We start from the raw sequence: 15,751 nt of genomic DNA on the forward strand, positions 1-15,751 counted from the left end.
ACAAGACTACTTACAAGAAGCAACCAGCTCAGTTTTCTATTAAAAATACTTAGACATTCCATTGCTACATTTTTAAAATGTTTAATGAGATGGATTTATTTCAAATTCAGTGTTGTAAAGGCTATCTGGATCAAAAATCCACTCTGTAGCTAGTGAGTTCATTAGCATCACTGATAACAGAAGAATGCTCTCCTTAAATTCACTGTGAACCTATTTAATTTTTTTCTGTCTTGCTTTTATTCAAAGCACAATTTGTTTGAAGCAGGATCAGTTCTAATCAATCCAACTCTGTTTTTTAATGAATTTATCCATGTGGTCCTTACACATCCAGAAGACTGTCCTTACTAGCAGTGTTGTGCTTTTCTAAAATGGTAAACAAATAGCTTTAACAGATTTTATACAAGGAGGATCTTTGCATCTTCCTACGCATCAGCCACGCTTCCAGGAAGGACTTAATTTAAGCTGTACACTAAATCAGAGTTAGTGGTGCTCTGCTACCTTCCCAGAAATGCCATCAGACAGACTGGTACTTCCAGGAATACTATTGCAAAAGCATGGCTACAACCCAGCTGTTCAGTAAAGACACAGATCTAGACTCAGCCTCTTCTCTAATGAAGGGAAAACTCCCAGCACAGTGGAGCCTTGCTGGGCATCCAGCACTCAGGAAACACACGTCTGCCAGCTTCCAGTGCTCTAAGAGGTCCTGCTCCATCGTCTATGCCTGCCTAGGCCCAGCTAGAAACCCGTAACCTCTCTCCCCAAAAACCAAAATCTGCTTCCTCTAGGGCTTCGGGTGTCTGGGAAGGAAATGAAAAGCTATTTATCTAGTCCCTGTTGCATCTACAGCAAAGCCAACAAGTATAATGGATTTGGTATAAGCCAACATGTTCAGGGATTAGGAGAAGGCTGAGTGGCTCTAGGGCTGATCTACTTTATGTGAAAGCCAGGGGTAGTGGAGGAGATGGGAATCCAAGCTGCTCATGGCATATCTGATTTGACTTGATAGACATTTCAGATATTTCTGTCATACATATTTGCCAATTGTGTCTCCAATGGTTTTTGCATTTCATAAGGAAAAAGGGACAGACCATGGAAAAACCTACCGCATCTGGACAGCAGTGTCTAAGGAGAGATTTCACTCTGAAGCTTTCTTTAATGGAAAACTGTATAGGTTATTATTGCTCATCACTAAACATGCCTGTACGGCCTTAAAATATACAGTTGTGTATTCGATTAGGTTATCATACATCAAAATATTTGATTTGACAAAATATTTTGGCAGCCACCTGCATGCAGTTGCTCAGGCTGCAGAAGGTGCTGTAGCAAGTCCCATGGCACTTCATTCTGTTTTGCCTAAAAATATCCTGTCTACATCACCATAGATGGAAAGTAAATATTCAGGAACATGCTATATAAATATGTACATGACGTCAAAATTCACTTACTGTCATATCATCATAACTTGCATGCCTGTGGAAAGGAATGAAAATTAGTTTATTTAAATGGCAGATGAAATATTCATCAAAATAACACCAGTAATTTTCACACTTCAGTTATTAATACTAATGGAGAAAGTCACTCTGGAGTGACTCCCATGCAAGATAATCAGCTTGAACCAGGCTGAACCAATTTGGAACAAACAAGATATTCTTCCACTCCTCTGATTGTGAATTTATCTGCTCTTTCCCCAGATGAAATAAATTAACAACTAAAGTGTGTGCAGCCTATGTAGGTCACAGAGTTGATGTAGTACCTATTGCAGCCTCCTGCAAGGATTCATTTTTTACTACTGAGCAGCTGTGACAATCCCTCTGCACTGGAGTCATCTCTCTAGAATGCAATGTTAAAAACACTGGCTGCTCCTTTCCAGCAAGAGCCAAAATTAGATGAACAGGTGTCTCTCACATCCCTGAGATGTGCCTCTGTGCTCCAAGATGCTGTTTCAGAGTCCAGCTGCAGCATTTCCTTCAGGTACACTGGGGCAAAAAAACCCGTGCTGTCATTCTCATTTCTCCAGCAGTGTGGGTGTAAATAATGTGCCCACATTAGTGAAGCTCAGGGGATCTCCATGGAAACACTTAATAGTTGACATTTAAACTCCTTATGCTGATAAAGGAAGCAGCTGACTCCTGACCTATTACTAATGGTTTATCAAGGTAGGAAGCAAGAGTTTTTCCTTGGCCTGGCTACAAATGATATGGTGACAGCAAATGCTACAGTATCCTTCCTCTTTTACCTCTTCCCTCTCCTAGGCATAACTTGCTGTTCTACAATTGGATTTTTCTTGACCTTTTCTTGTTTGTATCTCATTGAGACAATGTGGGTTAGCACTGACTAACACTGTCCCTGCCCGGCTCCGTGGGGTCCCGCGTGCCCCCACAGACGCACGGGTGGGTTCAGTGCTACAGTCGGCAGCAAAGAGTCGAGAAGGGCATTTGTGTGCGTTCTGCCAGGAGCATTTATTGCTGCTACACTGTCGAAGGGTGCAAATGCAAATATGAACATGATCCCAAAACTCACAGTTTTATCTGGGGGCAGGGAAAAGGCGGGACCAGGGAACGGAGACCAATGGGGAAGCTCTGGGGGAGTGACGAGGGGCAGAGGCTGACAGGCAACCGGGGAATCCAAACTGGGATAGATTAACAGAACAGAACAAGCATCCTGGGAGAAGGAGAACATAAAGAGGTTCTTGTGGTACTGGGGACTTGTCTTACTGAAAACTCTCTGTCCCTTGTAAGGTATGTTCACTGGCCACCACAACTGACTAAGGAAATGCCAACCTCCCAACCCACCTGCTAAATTAGCATACCTAACTTGTTTCAGGTTGTAAAAGAAAGAAATTCAGGAAATCTCTCAGATTGTGCAAGGGAAAACAGAAGACTCCTTTAGAAAGTTACATTGAAGTGACATTGCATTTCCCACAGCATCTGAAACATCCACATATTCTCCCTCTGATCAATCCAGATATCAACTCAACTTCCAACTGTCCCATGCAAGACAGGAGTTGGCTTTCTGAATGCTATATGCTCACTGCATGCTGGGTTTGGGGTATTATTGCCGCATCCCAAGCACAACCCATTTGTGCCAGAAACCATGATGTGCAAGGAGTTAGATCAGACTAAACTTTTCATCAATCAGCAGCTCAACCAAACTCCTCACTCCCAGACCCCAATGCACAAACCACAGTCCTTGTCAGCAGCAGCTCCCTGTCAAGACTTCCCACTCAGAGAAGCCCAAGCCCACCATCGACCAGAGACACCCTCTCTGGTTTTAAAGTGACAGCCAATCCTTTAATAATATTTCAGTGTGCTGGTGCTGGCTTCATTCTGAACTGACAAGCAACTATAGTAGTGCCTTATAAGTCTGAGACCCAGTCTTCCCTGCCTACCCAGTTTCCACAGAGACAGTGGCATTCTGATGGCAAACCCCTGTAATCAACTGTCCTCCATCCAGCTGGTAATTAGTCACAGTTTCAGTCACAGTTCTGTGACTGGGTTTTTTGCTGGCTCTGACTTTGAGTTGTGCTTCATTAGAAAAGGTGATTTAGGTTAAAGGAAAACTCTTGAGTATCTGGCTTGTCTTTTGAGGAAAACTCCTATAATTATTTTACAGTTTTTATTCCAGATTTCCAGAATAAAGGAAGGATTTATTCTTGCTGTGGTAACCATATATAGCTTTGTTACATCTAGCATGAATGGCTGGCTGCAGAGATGATGTGGTCTTACATCACTGCATCATACAAATCAAAGGCTGATAACTGCTTGACCCATGCACTGTGTCTTTCCTCACTAAAAAAAAATTGCATTTAGGTTACAAAGCTCACTTTCATTTACCACCTTTGCTATTTTCATGGTATTTATTTATTCATGTGGTGGGGTAGATATTTTTCTGTTTTCAAACTTTCTTATTACTTACTTTTAGGCTTAGAGTGTGTTTAAGGCTGACTGCAGCACTGTGTCAGTTTAAGTCCCTGCAGGGACCACAGATTGGGTCAGGTGATAGGGTGCTCTCCTGCATCTGCTATAGACTCATCTCCTAATCTTGGAGCAAGATGTTTTGCCATTTTGTGTTTCTGTTGTAGGATAGATGTAATATAAAAATAAGTGGGATCTTTATGTAGAAAATATTATTCATTAGAGGGACTAATATTATATTATCAGAAACTTATAGCTGTACTTCCTACCTCTGGACAGTGATAGTGAAAGTGAGTGTTGCACTAACTTGCACTGATAGTGCAATTGATACAAGGAAGATCTGATGAAAATGGAAGGTTTCTTCCTCTTCTAGCTTACATCCCTTAAAACATGTTAATGAATACCAGCTATGGTTGGTATTCTTTTTAGTTCATGCTTTTGGAATTCATAACCCAAGTAAGCATTTGTCATAAAACTTTACTCATTAACATAACACTGGAGGCTTTTAAATGCTTAGAATAGGCTGCTTTACCCATATGAGAGGTGTATAAACACCATCAAAGTGTCCCTACTGGCTGTCAAAAGATGAAAACATACCATCATGCTGATTAGCAGAATTTGACTACTTAGAGTAGAATATGCATACATTTCAGTGTTGAAGGTCCTGACTTCAAATGCAGCTTGAAATGCAATCAGCCAGTGTCGCCCACATGCCACTTCCCTCAGATTTTACACCTTATGGAGCTGAAGGACTTGCTTTCTGATCTTATTGCAAGAGGTTTCATTCAAAAGCACTAGGTTTTTATTTGAAAGCTACATGCTTCTTCTGAATTTCTGTTCTCTCATATTACTGAGATTGATTTTCAATTTTTATTTCATTAAGAGTGTGCCCTTGGATGGTTGGAGTTTTTTAATTGATTTATGCTTAGTTGCTGTACCTTAGATATTCCTCGAGTGTTTGGAGACATAATCTAGGGCATTGAAACAATGTACCTTGGCTATGCCAGAGGTAAAAAATTAATTTATTATTTAACATTTGTGTACTCTCTTTATCACCAGCAATCACCATTATGTGGGAGGGCTGTTGGGATAGAATGAAAAAGCTTGATAAATCAACATCCTGGCACCTTAAATGCTGAATTCTGCGTTAGAAATGGGGAGTCAGCTCTGCTCTTGCTTCCAGCTGTTATAAATCCTGACACATTCAAAGATTTTCGGCACACACTGTTTTAACATCCTGAAGTTTACATATATTTCACATTCTCCCCTCCCCCGTTCCCCATAATGGCTGTAGTGTGTGATTTTGTTTTATCACAGTAATCATATCCTTCTCCCTCTGAGAACAAACTCAGCCCAGCACCCTGGATACAGGCGTAGGAAGAGCAGGCTTATCTGTTTGTACAGAATGTGCCATTGCTTGTTACCATAGAGCTAATGCCACCTAATTTAAATAATAATTTATATAGCAAAATATAACTTATAGTGTTGTGACCTGATAAGACTAACTGCCATTGATTATTTGCAATATGACCAACTGATGCTTAAAAACAGATTCTGGAGAGAAAAAAATAAAAAAGAAAACATTTTCATAATAGCATACATCAGTTGCTGGTCTTGACAGTAAGTACCTAAGCTTCTGAGGATTTTAAAAACATTCATTATGTCCCAGACTCTGTTTTTTCCTGCCTACATCCTTCTCCATGGAGCCCCAGCTGCCAAATTATTTTTGTATGTTAGCTAGGCAAACTGAATCCTAAATCTCTTTCTATGTTCTATTTCATTATGGGACTATACAAAATTTGGAGTAAGGGTACATGTCAGAGAAATGGTTTCTAAAGGGACATACACACTTTGGAGGGATATACTTGAGGAAAGCCTTGGAATGCTGCTCTCACAGCTATAAAACCTAAACTAGTGAGCTCAGACCAGCAAACGTCACCTCTGTTAATTGCAGTGGGACAATGACTGTGAATAGGATTTACATTACTTAGGCTGCCAGATCTGCAGCCTTGGAAAAGCTCCACATAACAGCAATGACAGTCAGTGACATTTTGCTTCCTGTTGGCAGACTGTGGTTATATCACTATGGAACAAAAATTTTGTTTGTGACAAGAATTGCCCAGAGGGACAATGAGGAATATCTGGATAACAAAATGAAGAAGAAAGAAAGAAAGAAACTTCAAGTCATTCTATATTTGATGCAATTACTGCCATAAAATGAGGTGACTTCTTTCCTAGAAAAAAAAGAGGTTTGACATGTCCTAGAAAATCATGAGGTGCAAAAGGGAGTAAGAGTTCTGAGGAACAATCACAATTTCTGAAAGTGAGAATGTCTGTATAGCATTCAGGAATTCACCCATATCAGACCATTTAAAATGTGTTCAACAAATTAGCTAGTATGACATAACTACAGCAAGATAATACTCACACACAACAGGTAAAAACCAAAGGGGTAAATACAACAGGAACAGGGCACACAGCAACAGTAGGAAACAGGGAAAACACACAGGCATCAGTAGGAAAATTGAAATAAAGGGTTGTCTTTTAAATTCCACATTTTCTGATGTTTGGATGCTGCAATATGAAGCAATTTGGTTCAGAAGGGTTTCAAAAGCCAGAACAATCTTCCCAAGGTAGCTGGCTATACCCTTGATTTTAAGAGTGTGGCAGGACTTCCTCTGCTCTTCAGGATGGAGGAGCTGCTCTCTTTCTCCTACTCCACTTTCTTGAAACTTATTAAAGTTCATCTGAGTGGTAAAAATTGGTGACTTAAGATTAATTTCCGTTTTGGGTAAATGAGATTTGGATTCCTTTTAGGTGCATGAGATGACTTCAAGAGTGGCTGGACATTAAAATAGAAAATCAATCACTAAATATGTTAAAGTAGTTGAGTTTAAAAGGGGAGGGGCTCACAAGGGTTGGAATTTGACCCTTAGCCCCGTGGGCCTATAAAGCCCCCTGCTTCAGCATATAGGGTTTCCCTGACATAAACCTGGCATAACACAGGAGTGCATTGGGCCTTTGGCATTTTGTTATTTAGCAGGTGTGCCTGGATAATGGGCAGTTTAACTTTTGCAGCAAACCAACGCTACTGGTGTGACTTCACTTTTCTCAGCAGCAGTTGCTGGTCAGTCTATTTGTCCGGTATATGATTGACCCTCCAAAGACGTACGGGAGTTAACGTTCCTTTTACTTCAGTAGATTAGCTGGAGTCGACAGAAGGAAAGGGAGTGGGTGGCTCTCTGCAGGATCAGACTAGCTGAAACTCTAAAATCTGAATCTAAAGGGAATCATGTCAAACTCACATCTGGTGCAATTCTGGTGGCATTCTACAGGGAACCACACAGATATTTATAGAAGTAAGGTAGGGGGACCCTTGATTATGCTATTACAAGATGGCATGTAGTAAAAAATTAGAGGGAGAAGAAAGTATCATCAATCAAAAGTGAACTTTATTAAGCTTTTTATTACTTAACCTGGAGCTTTGACAGTTGTTACTGTAAGGACATTTCTATATCCAATATTTATGAGAAGGTTTTTTTCAGATGTCTTGAGGTAGAAAAATCCATTTTTATTAAATTACTTCCTGGGGATTAAAGTAATGCTTCCAAAACCATGTGTCCTTAAATATGTCAGTAATATTTTTCCATGAGTTTTTTATAAAATAGAGAATTATGTGGGTTTTGTTAAAAAATGAGAAACAAATGGCATCAACAACTTAAATATCTTAATTATGTCAGTGGTTTGAGAACTACACTAAGCAGTTCAACATAATGCTATAGAAAACATCTGAAAGACAATGCTCATTCTATATGGTTATTGACACAATGTGTGTGGTGTAATGCAATAAACTTCTTAATACAATCCATTCTAGACAGCAGCTAGCCAGAAATTTTACCAATTTGCAACATAACTCTTGCTCTGTGTAAGACTAAACGCAGGCTAGAAAAAAACAGTCATTTTCTGGGCCATGCTTAGCAGTGTTGTAAGTTATTTTTGTTGACAGAGTGCCCAGAATCTGCTATTAAAATCAAGTAACCATTTAACAGGTGCTATAAAAAGTTTCTGTTCAAAATGCCTTATCAACTGAGACCTTACAGGCTAAGGGGAGGGCTGAGATGACACAAGTACTTATGGTGACAAAGCCAAGGCTGAAACAAAGAGGAATAAATTGATGAGTCTGATAAAGAATTTCTATGTTCCACACACCTTCTGTTTCACACACACGTTTTAAAATATTTTTGTTCATTTCCCTTAATAAAAGATCTGGGTTTTCACACTTCCATTAAGCCATTTCCATTTGTGGTAGTACCTGATATAGATGTCCTCAGACAACATGGGTGTGAATAATGACTGCAAAAGCAGAGTGTCTGTGCAGCTGCATGAGAAAAGCATCCTTTTTGTTGAGGACAGATGAGCTACAGTCAGCATCAGAGTCAGTTCACCTTTGCGTGCCTAGGCTCTTCAACCTGTCAAGAAATTTGTCATGTTCCTGAAGAAATATTGACTGTATTAAAAGTCATTTCTCTACAGAAGGTGGAATCAGAGCCTAAGAGGAATTTGGATGAAATTCAGTACAAAACACTATGGGTATTTCTATTTGTTTTGTGCTGGATTTTGTCCTTTTTGGGCTAGAAACTTGTTCAGGTTCTGTCTAGCATTTGTGACCTCTGTTACACTGTAGGTTTTTTGTGTCCTCCAAAGCTTGAAGGAGTTCAAGAAGCTTGATTATTAATTAATAGGGTTTTTTTCATCTTTGCCTCTCAGGCAAGGAGTGTTATAATCACTTGTACATCTGTGCTGTGATTTCCCTTATTGGTTCCTGTTTACATTTTTTGCGCATTTCAAGTTTCCAATGCAAATTCTTCTGCATGGCAGCTGTTAGCTGTGAAAACTGTTTGCCATGTGTCCTGAATCTTCCTGTCTAGTCCTACTAATTATTTGAAATACCAGCAAAAAAATATTACACGGTAGTTCTGCTTTTTAAGGTTATGATGATGTGAAACTCTGAGCTCCCACTATCTACATAGTTGCTATATATATGCTGTTCCATGCTACACATTTAATTAAATGCAAATCCAGTATTGTCACAATGACTTTCCTGTGCCTTCCTGGGGAAAAATAGTCCAAAGTTAAGCATAATGATCATGTACTTACCTGTGTTAAGTAAATCCATGTGAATGAAATTTACCTGTGAGGATAGAATTTGCAGAGAGGAGCACGTGGAGCTGTTGAAGAGACTGAGTTTAAATTACAGGACAGACTGGTGCATCACTGCTGGGCTGAGTATGTACAGTCCAAGAATATGCCTATTCATCCCAAATCAGTGACTGATCCTGAATTTTCAGAAAACTGTGAAAATTTGCACAGTACCTGCTCAGGGATGCTGTACCTGTCTAACATAGTGGCCAAAGGAAAAGCCACACCAACATCAGGCATGTTCTGATGCACAGTGCTGTTGCAACTGTTAGATTAATTCTTTATTAAAAGATATGATTTCAGCTATAACACTGGGGGGTTTTTTCCTAAATAATAAAGGATATACTTTCTTAAATATTTCGAACATGTTGATTTATGCTCTTGTATCTTGATTTCATGGGAGGGCTGGATATATGCAGTAGTACTGAGACATAAATTCCTCTACAAACATAATGAATTACCAGGTTCTTTATCCATAGAGAAATTTAAAATTATGTCTGGTACAATTTACAGCCTGTGGAAAAGAGGTAGCTCCAGAAAAATGAATTATTCTTGTGATCCTACTTAGTTAGTTTTGAATCAGAACAACATTTGAATCAAAGAACATTTTTGGGTCTTGGAGTAAGATCAATGTAAAAAGCATATTCAGTTTTACATCAAATTAAATAATCTGTCAAAAAAACATCCTTGTCCATTTGGTAAGTGGGACTGTAAGAAAAAATGTATACATTGCTCCTGTTGGACATATATTTGTGAGTCACTTACTGCTTTCATCACTTTCAGTTTCCTTTAAATTTAAATAGCTGCAGTCTTTCATATCTGAGACCTTATCTGAGGCACTCTTTACCATCATTAAATCTGCATTAATAGTTCCAAGATCTAGTGGTAACATTCCTGAGACATGGCGGATAGGAATATGAGACACAAACAGAGCCAGTAGGAGGCACCACAGCTCCACTTTTCTTTGGGTTCAAAATAATCCCTGTATAGAATATGGGTTATTGGCCAACTATCTTATCAGTGTGTTTTTTATTGATGTAACTATACTTGGGGCTTGTAGTCTTAAAATAATTTGAAGTCCACATGTTTTGGATATCTTTCTGGGTTTGGCAATTGCTTTGCAAGTGATTCTGGGGAACAACAGCAGAGGCAGAGAGAAAGCCTAAAGTTCAACTTCTAATTTTCTTCTGGTCTCCCTACTGACAGTCACACAGACTAAGAAAACAAATGTGTCTGACAAGGTTAGGACAGTTGCTCACTATAAATAACACCTGATTCAGAACTTAGCTATGCATCTATTTAAGTAGCATTTTGAAGACAACTTTCTTCATTGTCTGAATTTGCTCCTAAAATACCAGTTATTCCATAGACAGAGTCATCTAGATATTTCTGTATTTCAAATCCTTACTCCCTTTTTAAATCTAAACAGCATGACTGAGGTATGTTTACATTTTAACTCCCCAGAGATGATGTAACAATCATTGTCACAGTGCTGTGGATGGCAATGTTATAAATTCAGAATTACACCAATGTGTCCTTCCCAGGAGAATGTTTTAATCCAACTGAAGCCTGACAAACTCCCAATGATTTCATCCTCATAACAGTATGTCCCATAAGGAACCATGCAATTTAAATGTAGCTGCAGTGAGATTTGATCACTGGCGAATGGTAATTTTTTATTTGATGGAGTCCTCATCATGTATATGCTTGTGATTATTTCATCCATAGTCATTTCTAGAATAACTCAGCATTTAACACATTGACCATCTTGAAAATATCTGTTGTCTTGCTTTCTGGAAAACCTGGCTTCAGGCTGAAGCCTTATCACAAGTCTGTCCTTGATTACCCTACTGCAGATGTCTCCACTGGAACTGGACAATTAAGGGCTTATTTTACAGGTTTAAACTGCACTAAAATGTAGCAGCTCCTGAGGCAGTTTAGGAAGTTGAATTATGCCAGCTACCATATCACATATTTCCACATGAGTTGATTTTATATTTTCTCAACTAGTTTGGTTGCTCTTACATATAGTTTTTAAAAATCAGCTCAATTTCCTCTGCAGGCTCTGTAGATGTAAGTTTGAACACCAACTCACTCGAAGCACTGACCACATTCAGAACAAAGACAGTAATTTGGGGTCTGCTCTGTAGGCAGGTACAGAGGAGAGGTGGATTGCCATGAGGTGCGTAAACCGTGGTCATTATGGAAAGGTACTCCAAGATGCTGCATCAGCTGCAGTTCTTTGAACACCAACAGCTTTGCATCCACAGGCAGTTATTGTCTTCACCAGCAGTAACAAGGCAAGAGTGAACAATTCAAGAGAAATCATCTTCTGCAAGAGAGATTTTCTGCCTACTGTCTGTCATTTTCCTTTCCCATACTATACAGATGGCCAAGATCTTCCTAGTATTGTTATGGGGGGCACATACTCTCTATCTTTCTTTCATATTCTGAAAAATGCAGACAATATATGAATCTAACTTTTTACACCTACTAGCAAGGAGTCTGTCTTATCATATCTTGTTACCCTTTAGTCCCTCTTTTTTTTTGTTAGATTTCTCTTTATATGTTTATATAAAAATATTTTTAAAGGGAATTTCGTTGTTTGTTCAAAGGACGCCAAGACTTCCTATCTGTTTCTCTTCAGATGGGGCTATCCAACAGCCAGAACCCATCTGCCACAGTATTTTCAGATTTGCAAGCCCCCAAGACTACTGTGCGACATACAAGAGAGCAGAAATTGTACATTTGACTAATCTAGATATTACTATTGTCATTATGTTTCAGTTTCTGGTAATACACTTACAGAAAAGTCATAGCCATGAATGGTTTTTCCCACAGAACTCTTCGTTGAAAAGTATCTCGAGAGATCTTCTAGTCCAACCTCCTACTCCAACCAGTGGATATTCCAATATCAGCAAGTCTTCGCCTTGTCTGCTCAAATCTTGGAAAGGGGGATTGAACTAACTGGTCTCCCAAGGACCCTTCCAACGGCAACTGTTCTGTGATTCTGCATAATAAACAAAATTCCCAGAAATTATTCCTGTAGGTCACATGTTCTTGGTCCCCGAATATCTTGAAAACCCACAGCTTCACACTCTCCAGTTTCCACACAAGGTCTTTTGAAATGGGAGAACAAAAACTGAACCCACTGTTGCAGAGGTGGATTCCCCATGACCAAGTAGAGGGGTATAGTCTTTTTCCCCAGTCTGCAGACCATAATCCCCCTAATGAAACTTAATCATGGTTTCCTTTATTTGCACTAAGAGCACTTTCTTGGCTCATATTCACCCAGAAGTCCACTCTACTGACCTTGCCACGAGGAATTTCAAGTCTTTTTCAGCAAGTCAGTGGCCAGCTCATCATGTCTCAGCCTGTACCAATGAGTGGGAATCCCCATCCTGGTTACAGGCCTTTGTACATCTCAGTAAACTCTACCAGGCATCTGTTGGCCTGGTTCTCATATTTCACCAGGCCTCTCTAGGTTGGAACTCTGCAATTCATCTGTGAATTCTAATCTGAATGCACTAAGAACAGTTTGTGTGTCACCGCTCAGGTCACTTCTGAGGACAATGAACAATGTGAACCTCAGTTTTGTGGGACAGACTACAAGACTACTCTGCTCATCACTGTCTGCCAGCCAGACATTAAGCCACTGATGACTAGCTTCTGTGCCTGCCAGTCCAGACAGGTTCCTAGCAGCCCATTTGTCCTGCTCACACCTCCTGAGCTTACAAGTGAGAATACTGTGAGATAGTGTCAAAAGTCTCACTGAAATCAATGTTCACTAAAATCACAGCTCTCTCCTTATCCACATTGCCAATTATTTTTCTACAGAAGGCCGCGGGGTTGGTTAAGCAAAAGTTGCCCTTGATAAATCTGTGTTGACTGTTCCTAATTACTTTCTTGTCCTTCACAAGCTTAGAAATGGATTTCAACAGAATGTGCTCCACAATTTTCCCAGGGACTGAATGGAGGATGACTGACCTATAGATCCCTGGGTCCTCCACCTTGCCTTCTTTGGAAACAGGCATGATATTAGCCTTTTTCCACTTAAAAGACCTTCTGTGTTTGCCATTCCTTTTCACAGATGATAATAATATCACCATCCCATCCATAATCTCTGCCAGCATCCTTATGTAAATCCCATTATCTTCATAGATCTCGAGTTCAGCTTCTCTAAGGAGTCCCTAACAAATTGTTCCTCCACTACTTTTTGCACTCTGCCTTCTCAAACTCTGCTGATGAATACAGGTCTAGAGGTCTGGAAGAAGGTTTTGCTTACCAGTCTAAGTAGGCACTAAGTACTTCAATATTTTCCACATTCTTCATTTTGTCCCCTCTAGCCACCTACTTTTTCCTGAGTTTTGTTTTACAAATAGCATGACTGTAAAGTCCCTTATTATTGTGCTAAATGTCCCTCACACATCTGAGCTCCAGACAGGCTCTGGCCTTCCTGATTTCATCCCTAAGCACCCAGGCAATATTTTACCTTTTTTTTTTCCCCTGTACCATCTTCTACCTCTTGTATATTTCCTTTTTGTGTTTTAAGTTCAATAAGATTCTGCCTTCTTAGCCAAGTACAGCTTGTGCCAAAATTCCCAGCCTTCCTGCACATGAATACAGTTAACTCATGAGATTTCAGTAAGTTCTTGAAAAATCAGCCAGTATTTCTTACTAGAGTATAAGTATGCACAACTTTGGCTGGAGATTACATGTATTGTGACTTGCCTTCATTTCCCTCAAATATTAAAAAAAGCTTCTATGAGTGGTAGAAACAATATTCTGTTTAATTACCCAATTAAACAGCTTTTCTTCTTAAAATAACAGCTGCACTATACTTTAAATAGGCATATGTTACAGTACCAGAAGGAGGTACTATAACTATATATAGGAAGAGGAAGGGGGGTAGAGCGTATGTACATTCACTGACTGTAGAAAATTCTTCCCATCCTTATCAGATTTGGACCGAAGAGGGTTGTGCATTTAGCCATTGCCTTGCCTATTTCAGGCATCACCCCAAGAGTTATTCTGTTACTCAACTGCCCCTTGAGTCTTGAGCTATCTGAACCTCAAGAAAATCTCCCATGCCCTTGAAGAAAAAAACACACCTTTTCTTCAGTCCATGGGAAGACCTCCCATTCTCGCACCTGCACAAAGCCTCTCTCCTCCCCATAGCTCTTGCAGTGCTGCAGCCCACACTGTCTGGCCATGTAACACTTGGCATGCTGCAACCTACTGCTGCTTCCCTATCCCAGAGAGAAACCCACCTCAGCAGATCTTGTAGGGCCAACCTGTTCCAGCTGCCACCTGCTTCCCATCTCTCACTGCAATATTCCAAACCCAACAAATACCTCCATAGCCATGCAACTGCACCTTAAACTTAGTTAAAGAGTGATGGCGACTGCCTCAGTAATAAGAGTAAAATCTTTATTCTGCCTTAATTTAGAACTGGAAGTTGAACTCCTGAACATTCCAAAGCAGTTGGTATGGCTATCATTTTCACTGTACACAGTTCTTTTGTAGAGGTTGAAAGCCAACATAACTAGCAGAAGATGTAAGATAAATGAGTATTTGTAAGAGGCAAGGACTACAATTTCCTGCCAAAATAATAAAGCAATCACTTTTTGGTGATGGGATAACAGCAGGATAATTAAACACCCACTTTACACACCTGATCTCTGCAGTTATTGAGAGAGGGAGAACAGTTAGCTGATCCTTATTGTGTCCTGGAACATGATGGTGTAAGCAGCATACGCAGCAAGGGAGAAAGTATGATGCAGCTGAGAATCATGGAAGGTGAAATCACTTTGGTTTAGAGAGGGAATTATTTGTGCTGCCTGAGGGATGTCTCTGATCTTCCATTTTGAATCACAAGAAACCATCTGTTAGCAAAAACTAGAAGACTAACTCTGCCATTTTGGCAAAGGCTAAGAAAGTAGATGATGCCAATGTTTAATATTATCTAAGCTGGGATAACATCTTCATACTTAGGGAATGTAGTAGAGTATTTGAAGGCAGAGAGTTGTTAGCCGGTGTCAGCATGAAACTGGAAACATATCACAGAGAAAAATGTGATCTTTATCTGCTATGGTTAACAGGTTAACAGTGTGAGGTGAATTTCCATTTATATCAGCAGCACTTTTCCAAATATAGATCAGAAGAAACTAGAAAGAAAAGTCATGAGGGAGGTATGAAGTCTGGTCAGGGAAAATGGATTAATAATAGGTAGTAAGTGGGCCCCTGAAGGATCATAATAAATGATAAAGGATTCTCCAGGCAGAATATAACAGATGAGGTTGCCTGGAGCTATTTTCTATTTAACATTTATATTAGTGATTTAGAAATTGATTTGATATGGAGTGCATCAAAATTCATAGACGACAAAAGCAGGAAGATTTTTGAAGTCAATACTTGGAGGACATGAAGGGTTTACAAAAGAATTTAATGAGGATGCAAAACGAAGCCAGCATGTGGAACTTAATGTTGGCACATGGAAGAGGTATGCTCAGAGAGACTGAAATAGGCCTCTGGTCTTGTACATTGAAAGGTGCTGTTTGTGAAGAATAGAATTCACAAGAGGGTTCCTTGGGCTTTCGTGACTTATTTTAGTCTTGCTGAAGTTCCCTGAATGGTGG

The sequence above is a fragment of the Corvus cornix genome, chromosome 1, assembly GCF_000738735.6.
Source record: "Corvus cornix cornix isolate S_Up_H32 chromosome 1, ASM73873v5, whole genome shotgun sequence".
NCBI classification, from domain to species: Eukaryota; Metazoa; Chordata; class Aves; order Passeriformes; family Corvidae; genus Corvus; species Corvus cornix.